This window comes from Sinocyclocheilus anshuiensis, unplaced genomic scaffold, assembly GCF_001515605.1.
Source record: "Sinocyclocheilus anshuiensis isolate Anshui unplaced genomic scaffold, SAMN03320099.WGS_v1.1 scaffold1075, whole genome shotgun sequence".
Lineage (NCBI taxonomy): Eukaryota > Metazoa > Chordata > Actinopteri > Cypriniformes > Cyprinidae > Sinocyclocheilus > Sinocyclocheilus anshuiensis.
The window spans coordinates 1,577,264-1,587,781 of NW_015544163.1; positions in this window are offsets into that span (position 1 = coordinate 1,577,264).

Here is a 10,518-nt window from a genome sequence, read left to right on the forward strand (position 1 = left end):
GCTAAAAGTGCTACCGCCAGACCCGGAGATCGGCTGAATGGATTCGAAAACGGTAAAACTCAACTGTTTAACTCTAGGGGAGTTGGAAAATGAGCCTATTTTCAAAAATAGTGGAGTGTTCCTTTAAGCCTGAACGAATGTTTGAAGGTTTTTGAACCCGTGCAGAGCTAACAGCCTCAGCTGACAGCGTAGATTAGGCTTACACAAAGCAGCAAGATAATTGAGAAAAACGCTTGCCATTTAAAGGAACAGAAATATGCCTACCAAATGACCAGCATTAACCAGGAGTATACGCACCTGTTGAAGAATGAAAGGGTCCAAATGAGGTGTGTGTTTCCATGGCAACCTGAAACAATATTATAGCTGGAAATTGAGCTGTTGCATGCGGATTGTGGCTGGTTCCAGTTGATCGCCAGTGTTTATTGGCTCTTGTTTCTGAATTCAGTGGAGGGAAAGTAAACTAAACATGAAATAATACTGAAGCACACTTAAAATTCTTCATACGGTTTATTCACACAAGACTATTAAACTATGTGATCTTTAGAAAAATAAATATCCTTGTGTTGTAATTTAAGTAGTTAAACAGGTTTTCAGTAATATGCTCTGGGCAAGATCAGACACTTTAACTTTAATAAATAAAACTTTGATTATTTACACAATGATGAGGAAATGGAAACAGACTGGAAATAAATCTGTGAGGAACTGATAGCTTACACGAGGACGTCAACTTAAAATTAATTTTGATAATCAGATAGAAGACTTATATCAAACAGCAACTGAATGATATACACAAACCAACTAAACATCACAAAATCCATTGTCTCCACATTTAAAAAAAAAAAAAAAAAACGTACTGTGCTTTTGGGTGTTTCACTCCAAAAAAAAAAAAAGATTTCAATTCCTGGACAACGATGCCATCGAAGAACTGGCTTTTGCAAAAGACTAGGGGAAAAAACATATGGAAAGTGATACGAGGACACAGGAGAAGAAAAAAAAAATTATATAGGGCTATAGACAGAGAGAATTTGAAACAATATTCCCCAAAACAACGTGTTTTGTTTCAAATATTTCATTTAAAATGGCAACCAAAACAATCATAAATATTATTTAAAACTCTCCCTTGTTCTAAAATAATAATTCTATATTTATAATTAAAACAAAGTGCAAGTAACACACTGAACATGACATTTTGAAGCAAAAAGACTGTTTTCTTGTAAAATATACATTATTAATTTTGTTTTATTTTCAATGTTGAAAAATCAATTCACATTGTAGACACGTGATTTAATAACTTGCACAGTAGATTCTTCAAACAGCTGCTCTTAAAGGGGTCATATGGTGTTGCTAAAAAGAATATTATTTTGTGTATTTGGAGAAAGCGAGAGAGAGAGAGAGCGCAAGAGAGAGAGGGGGGGGTCACATCACAGTGGATTCAGATGTCTTAACCGTGGCTTGTGTACTGCAAACACATACCAGCTTCATCACTGTGTCTGTCACAAGCGAGGTGTGCTCTGATTGGCCAGCTATCCAGTGCATTGTGATTGGCCAAATTCCTCAAGCGTGTCACGGAAATGTTACGCTCCTTACTATACTATGATGCCTTGTCCGGCCGGAGCGACGAGACAAAAACATTAAAACCCATTACAAACGAGGCATTTGTTGCATCCAGTGGGGACATAATTACTGATTATAATGACTTATACTGTCTTTTTACGCGTTGCGTTGCATCGTGCCGCGTAAACATAAAACCCTGTCTGCATTTGTGATCGGAGAAATGACAAACAAGTGCTACTCTACACTGCTCAAAACTCGCGTTTGAATCATCAGTGGCAAATCCTTTAAATGAAAATGTACTGGGAGTCAGAACTGCCGGCATTGTAGTCTACTGTACCAGGATCAGGAAAACAGTCCTCCATAAAATGTGCTGCACACATCTGGATATTTGGGTTAAACTGTTCTGGAACAGTGTTGTAAATACAAACTTAACCACTGATTTCTAGTCGTGTCCTCTTTTGGAAGACCAAACAAAGTAGTTTCGAAGTAATGAAGCACACAGCGTCTTCACGACATGGCGGCAGCGGCAACAATACTACAGTGAGAATAAAAGTTACGCCTTCTTTCTTTGCGTGAACATTTGGGCGGCATTATGCAAATCTTCCCACATAGTGAGGTAGATATGTGGGGGCGTGTTAGAACGAGCCGTTTTAGGTAGGCGTGGTTGACTCTTAACTTTTATAAAGAATATCTCTTTGGATTTGAGACTTTAGTCTTTGCAACTTTACAGATCTTCTTTATGCACCAAGAGCTTGTAACACTCCAAAGAGAAAGGAAAAATTGAAATCGCATCATATGACCCCTTTAAGAAATTGTAGAAGAGTTTACATTCATGCAAGCTACAGCGCCTCTTGTGGTAATGTTGAGAATGTGCTTGCAATCATTTGCAATGCACTGATCAATCTGTACCTGCATAGAGTATGTTTCTGAGCTATCCTTTTTAATAAAAATATAAATGTCGTCAGTTAAAGCTGGAAAACCTCACGACATCTTTTCATCAATAAGCATGTTCATGCATTTCCATCAGCATGTTTATAAGAGATTTGATGCTTATTTATAATGCAATATTCTCTTTCCAATCAGAGCACAGATTTCAGTAATCATGCATTGATCCTGCTGGTTATTTCAGGCGCACTGACCCATATTAGTCCAAATATTTGCCTTGTTGAAACAGGAAACGGATCATCCTTATTTGACATTCCTGCCGTGCAGTTCCCGCAGTGTGAGCTGAATCTGAGGATAATTGAAGAACCCCAAGCAGGCGGTTTTCCAGGAAACTCTCGCTGCTTAATTGGTGGATAAATGCTGGGGAACATCTGGTAGAGTTCACCCTGCCATCTGATGCTACAGTCAATTTAGCGCCTCCATTTACCCTGCTCAAGTTCTCCTCACAGGGATAATTCACCCCTTCCCCACCCCCCCCTTTCGGAAAAAGGCTGTTTGATGGAATAAAATGGAACGTCTAAAAGCCATGCAGGGATTTCTAAGACACTGTAATTTCATTTGCTGAGAAAGATTATATCAAAATGCAGTTTGCCTCCCTGAGTTGTCACTGTGCATTCAGAGACAGAGATGTTAAAGGTGGGGTAAGCGATTTTTCAAAAACGCTTTAGAAAACTGATTCGGGCCGACTTGCAAAACAAACTTGTAGCCAATCAGCAGTAAGGGGCGTGTCTACTCATGATGTGGAGGAGAGAGCGTTCAGTGCACAGGACAGACATTAGCCGAGCTGAGCGACAGAAAGATAGAGATGGCGGATAAAAAAACAAAAGAGGAAAATGTCTGCGGAACAAAAGAAGGCTTAAGGCAATAATGCAAGAAGTAGGACCCGTGTAAATATCGGATCAGCTTTCCAGCGCTGGAGAGAACTCAAGGAGCGGAAGGCCTGCGATCGGACGCCGAGGTTGCTTTGTTTCTTCTCGATAGGTGAGTAACACCGTGTCTGCGCCGCAACAGCTAAAGTCTGTCTAGTACACTGGACGCGACAAAGCGACCGTTGAAAATCATTTGAAATTTGTGTCAATACATCATGAATAGAACGCAGCAGCAGTTTTCTGTTGGGGATTTGTCGTGTCATGCCGCGCCGCATCCAGTGTAGACCATAGATATGTATATATATAATATATCTATGGTGTAGACAGCATCACTGATTATAATGAGTTCTATAGTATTTTGTCGTGCCGCGCCACTCGCGTCCGGTGAAGACACGTAACATTGGTTTTGCTTTGTTTCAGAACTAATCATTGCCTGGGTTGCGTACGTATGTGTGGGGCGGAGCTATCAAAATAGGGGTGAGACCCTTTTGGGTAGGGGCGTGTTTGTTTTGGTGATTTCAAATGTAAACATTGGCTACCAGAAATCACTTACCCCACCTTTAAGGGCACAGCTGTTAAAACATACATCCTGCATTTTTAGCTTAATCGTTAATGAAATTATCACATGCACTTCACCTATTCAGCTTAGGGTTAGAGAATCATGAACTGTTTTTTTTATATTAAACAGGATATGAGCTATTTTTAGTGATGGTTGTGGATAAAAAATCCTCAGACTGATGCTGAAGGAGGGAACCGAATATGTATATATGTATTGTATATTTTTTACAATATTATTTTTCATTTATTTACACATCTTTATGATGCATATAAGAGCTAGGAAAAATAAAATAAAAATACAAAATAAATATAAAAATATAAATAAATATAAAATACAATATATAAAAATAACCAAATATGTATGTAATGTAATTTTATTAGTATTAATAGTTTATTTACAGATTTTTGATGTATAATAATAATAAAATAATAAAGGAGACATTAATAGAATATGTATATAAATTCAATTTAAATGCATAATACCTTAAACAAGTGTACAAATAGAAGGCCAGTAAGCAACCAGTAACTACCCAAAAACATCATTAGAAACCACCTCCCAACACCCTAGTAACCTTTTAGAACATCTTAGAAACAGCCTAGCAACGCCCTGGAAAGCAGCCAGACACTCTAGTGATGCCCTAGCAACCACACAAAATATACAAACAGCATAGAAACACCCTAACAACTGCATAGCAATGCCCTGGTAACCAAACAAAACAGCCTAACAGCATAGCAACCACATAGCAACACCCTACATACTGCATACTGGCCCTAGTAATAGTGTTGCAAGTGTTGCACCCAAGCGGCAACCTCCCGCTCTCTCTCGTGAAGCCAATACGGAAGTGACTTAAACTGTAATTCCTCAACTGGCCGCTAGAGGCTGGCTGCAAATGGGAGTCAATCCCATAGACTCCCCATGTTAAAATGCCCAACTTTACAGCAGAAAAAAACGTTTACAGCCTGGTTCAAAAAATGATTTTGGTCTATATAGCTAATTTTTACCTTCATGACAACTGTGAGGGGGGTGAATTTTTTTTGTAACTCATCCGTTTAAATTATATTAAGCTTTAAAGTTCTGCATAATTAAGGGCGTGGCCACTTGAGTGACAGGTGGATTGCCGCTGCGGTCACCACCGTCGAGCTAGGTGGGCGTGGCTTCACCAACCAGCTCCTGCCTTTTTGCCCATTTTTGATTATCCGGGAGTGACGCTGCCAAGATGACGATGGCCCGCTTCGCCCACTTTGAGCTTCAAAAAACGCTCTTCAGAAAACTACGAGTGACGTCACGGACACTACGTCCATGTTTTTATACAGTCTATGGTTGCACCAGTACTACGGTAATATTGCGATACTAAAACTTCAAAATACTGACACTGGCCCTGTATTTTTTAAACAGTAGTATCGTCATATGTTAGTACCATAAGTAATGTTGTATGTGCAGCAGTTACCGAATATTCACTAAAACGATCAAAAACAATCATGCAAAAAACAGCAGATGGAAATGCAAATTCACTCTGTAATTCTGGCTTTTTTATTGCAATTCTTACTTTTTTCTCACAATTGCGTAATTCTGACTTCTTTTCTCAGAATTATGAGATATAAACTCATAATTGCGAGTTATAAAGTCCAATACTGAGGGAAAAAAGACTTTTTTCTCAGAATTGCGAGTTTATATCTCACAATTCTGAATAACTCATGAGAATTGTGAGAAAAATTCAGAATTGCGTGATATAAACTCGCAAATTCTTTATATCTCGTAATTCTGACCTGATAACTCATTTGTAAGTTGCTTTGGATAAAAGCGTCTGCTAAATGACTAAATGTAAATAACTCGCAATTGTTTGTTCTAATGTCAACATTGTGAGATAAACCCGCAATTTCTAAAAAAAAAAAAAAAAAAAAGAGAAAAAAAGTCAGAATTGTGAGTTTAGCCTATATATCTTGAAATTGAGGGAAAAAGTCAGAATTGTGTGATATAAACTCGCAAATGCGAGAAAAAAAGTCAGAATTGTGAGTTTAGCCTATATCTTGTAATCGAGGAAAAAAGTCAGAATTGTGAGATATAAACTCGCAAATGCTAGAAAAATGTCAGAATTGAGAGGAAAAAAACGGGCAATTACCTTTTTGGCCAGATCGGACTTCCATATATAGGCCTATTTTACTGCCACTTGGAGCAAAAATTCAAGAATCTTGAGGGAATACTCTAAAAAAAAAATTTCTTTCTATGAAAAGGAACGGAAAGCAAAAAGCTTTGCCTTTTATCACTACTCAATTAACAACTTTGAGTTCACCGAAGCGTGACCTATTTTTTCCCTCCACGCTGGGAGAGGAAGCAGGCGTGCTGAAGCTTGTGAGCAGGCAGGAAAGGGAGCTGCTGTAATCGATCGGAGAGTTCAGCGGGAGCGGGACAGGTCAGCGCCGGCCGCCTCTAAACTCAGGACTGGGTGTAGCGGGGAGGAAAAGCTTCACTGCCAGGATTCCTGTTATCTAGCCTGACCATCACACGCCCAGAGTCGCCTCCTGTGGCCTTTACCCTTTTCCCTAAATCAACCTGTTTCCTGCTCAAACATTCACACGCTAAACAGAGTTTAGGGCTGAGGGCACGCCATTTCACACGACACGCTCGGTTTGTGAGCAATCACCTGTGGTTTGGTAAGTGCTCCAGTCCATTCGGGAATTGGAAAGACAGAGAGGACCGTGGACAGAAAGAGTTCGAGGTCCTAAATTGATTTCTTACACCGAAGTGGTGAAGAATAAGAACAGCACTCTCGATCCTAAAGAAAAGATGTTTGTGTGATCAAAGAGTAGATGTATCGCGCAGTCCGCAATTCTGGAATTTCCCTAAACAAACACGAGGCTGAGATTGGAGAAGCGAGAGCGAAGATCAGCAAATTAAGCATAATAACTAGCAATTTCATTAGTTGAAACAAATCAATCAATAAGTATTAGGCTATATGATAATGATAATATATGATAATTATATGAAATATGATAGCCTTTTTTTACTTTAAGAAAGGTGGAAAAATGTATAGCCTATATAATTTATATAAATATATAATTTATTTACTATATTTGTTTTCCATACACACACGCACACATATAGGCCTATATATATATACACACTGTAAAAAAATTCCGTAAAATTTACGGTAAAAAAACGGCAGCTGTGGTTGCCGGAATTGTACTGTAAAAAATACAGTAGCAACGTTTTAGGTTTTATGGTTTTAACTTAAATTTACAGTTAAATACCATAATTTCATTAACTGATATAATGTTAATATACCAACCTATTGAAGTACTGAAATCTGTTTTGCACCTTTGTAATACACTGATAACCACCAAATGCAGGTGGTGATGAGAAAGTCACATGATGAACCAAAGCCCAACACAAGCAGCTTTTAAATAATAACATATATAGAAGGTGCACAGTGTCATTCACACAAACACTAAACACCATCATGGTAACACACATGAAACTGAAATAATGCAATAAACATTCACTTAACAACATTAGGTGTAACACACAACCCTAATATACAAAACTGATAAGAAAAAACTAAGAAGAAACATAGTTATTTCAACAAAAAAACATCAAATTTGAAATGTAACGCAGGGAATTCTGGGAATGTGAATTTACGGTTATTCACTGTAAATTATACGTATCTTTTTCACTTCCAAAAACGGTATACTACCGTAAAATTAATGTCCAATACATGTAATGTCCAATACAGTTTTTCACCGTATATAGTAGGGGAATTTACCGTTAACCATTTAACATGTTTTTACTGTAGCATTTTTACAGTCTTTTACCATTAAATTCATTCATTTTTTGTTTCACATTAAAACAATTTATAGAAAAAGAAATCATTAAAACATTTGTATATGCAACATTGTATATGTCTTTCATGTAATTTTTGATCAATATTCAATCTAATATTAAATATATATTTATGACTAACTCATTTATAAATAATATTGTTTTCTAATATTTGGGGGGGGGAATGTATCAGTTTCCATAAAAAAAATAAAAATAACATAAGCATATTAGACTGATTTCTGAAGGATCATGTGACACTGAAGACTGGAGTAATGATGCTGAAAATTCAGCTTTGATCACAGGAATAAATTACATTTTAAAATATATTCAAAAAGGAATGGTTATTTTAAATTTTAATAATATTTCACAATATAAAACTTTTTTAATAAATAAATGCAGCCTTTTTAAAAAAATAATAATAATAATATATACCAAATGAGAGAGCAAAAGATATTTTTACTGGTTAGTAAAGTGTAATGATTGTTCATATGCGCCCAGTAGATGGTGTGTCTGACTGGAGCGCATCAGCTGACTGGAAGGATTAATCAGTACGTGCTTTTGGATTTACAGATTGAGATTGTTTTTCCATTGGCCGTGGCTGTGACGTCCAAATCAGTTATCTCAGATTTAACACGTCTTGCCTGAGATGCCTGCAGAAACCCAGGAATTTCTGGCTATTGATTAGTGTTAAACTCCACAGCTGCTTGATTAGGTTGGTAAAACATCTTCATCTGTTAAAAAAAAAGTCAGCTTCAGTAATTTAAACTTGTAAAAGCATCAGTATTATTTCCTTGCGGTGAAGCGAACACCAACAGCCAAACAAAACAATGTTCAAAGCTCAAATTTAATTACGATTTTTCAAAATACCTCCCGTTCATGAGCACTCATACAGAGAAAGCCAGCCTTTAAAGAGAAAAGCCTTGTGACTCACTCACTTTCTCTCTCTCTCGCTCTGAAGATATTTATAGATCTGCCCGCAGGGGCCAGAGTTCCTTATAGAACTACGAGAATCAAAAGCTGGAGGGTGAAGCTATAACAATTTTCCACACAAACCCCCCTGATTTGAACATATAGGCTAGGCATATTGCTTCTACATTTCCCAGAACGTAATTGTTCTTCTTAAACTAGTGTCTACTTTAAAATTTGCTTGCTACCCAGTTAACAATATTTCCAGTATTTGTTTCATCCATTAAGTATGAAATCATTATTTCTGAATGTTCTTCGAATGTTCAAAACATCCAGTCTTTTAAAAACGTTTCTTTTGTGGTTACACGGACATTAAGGGAACGTTCCATTTTAGAATTTTGTTCCTAACATAATGGGAATGTTCTGAAACAGAAAAATAATGCTCACCGTCTGTTTGATTACGTGTAATTTGTAACTAACTGCATGATTCTTACTGTACATTTCTGCCATAGTCACCACTAATAACCTACTCCTAAATATAATGTAAAAACTTAATATTTTCTGTAAAGCTGCTTTGCAACGATTTGTATCGTGAAAAGTACTATACAAATAAACTTGAATTGAATATATTTACACCTGATAACCTGAAACAATGGATACATTAGTGTAAAACTCAATTTGTGTAATATGATTACCCTAAACTGATCAATTTACACTAAACAAAACTAATATTGCATAACTGAGATCAGCAAACCAATGAATCGTTTGAAGCATTCAAACAAACTTGTTCACTAAAAAGAGTCAGACTTCCTAATGCTACATACAAGTGAGACATTACAATCTTGCCAGTTTGAAAACAGCTAAACTTTCACATTACTCAGAAATTTAGTTACAGTAAGTTAGTAGCATCTGCTACTTACTTTTCCTAATAAAAGCTACTGTTACTTACTTCACAACACAGGTTACCACAAAGTAAAATAACACCGTAATAAACTATTTCACATAACAGTTCTTTAATACAACTTTTCAAAAGTATTTTTAATATGAATATAAATGTAAAAATATAAATAACTACTATTTACATCACATAGTTTCACACAGAATACAGATTTTGGCATTTGTTGCCTCCAGCTTAAAGAGAAAAAGCATTCTGGAGAATGTAAGGACGGCGAAAACATGCTCTCAGAACTAGAGAGGTAGATTTACTCTTTCTCATTCCATAATATGAAATAGCAGAACAGTGATTCATTCACGACTCGCTTAGTCAGAACACCTTTGCCACGTTTGACATTAAACAAGAACAAAACCACATGGACAGTTCAGTACGTTGGGAGTTCAGATGTGGATTTAAGTACAGCAGAAGACTGCGAGGTGACAAACGAAGCCAAGCACATATATGACTGAGTCCAGTATGTATGCGATTGTGCAGCCGTGACATTCCACTCACGTATTTTCAATGAAATTGCACAACTCTGTAAATGCGTTCACCCTCTATAAATCTCCCTCCTTCCAGCTCACGTAAAATGGCTGAAGAAAATCTGAAATCTGGAGGAAATTAAGTGAACACCTACTTCCAGATATGCATGGAAACAATCTGTGGGGAAGGCCAAAAACTGGATTATAAAATAATAAAAAAGAAACATTACATGTTTGTGTTTATTTACCCTTGCCTATCTTTTCGGGTATCAAAACATAAACTGCACTGCACTTGTTTTAAGTATTTTTGCAAAAATATCTAAAACGTCTTTACTTTCAATGATAAAGATTTATATATGCGTGTATAAACTGCCAGATTTAAAGATGTCTTTTCAAAAAAATAAGATTATACACACACACACACACACACACACACACACACACACACACACA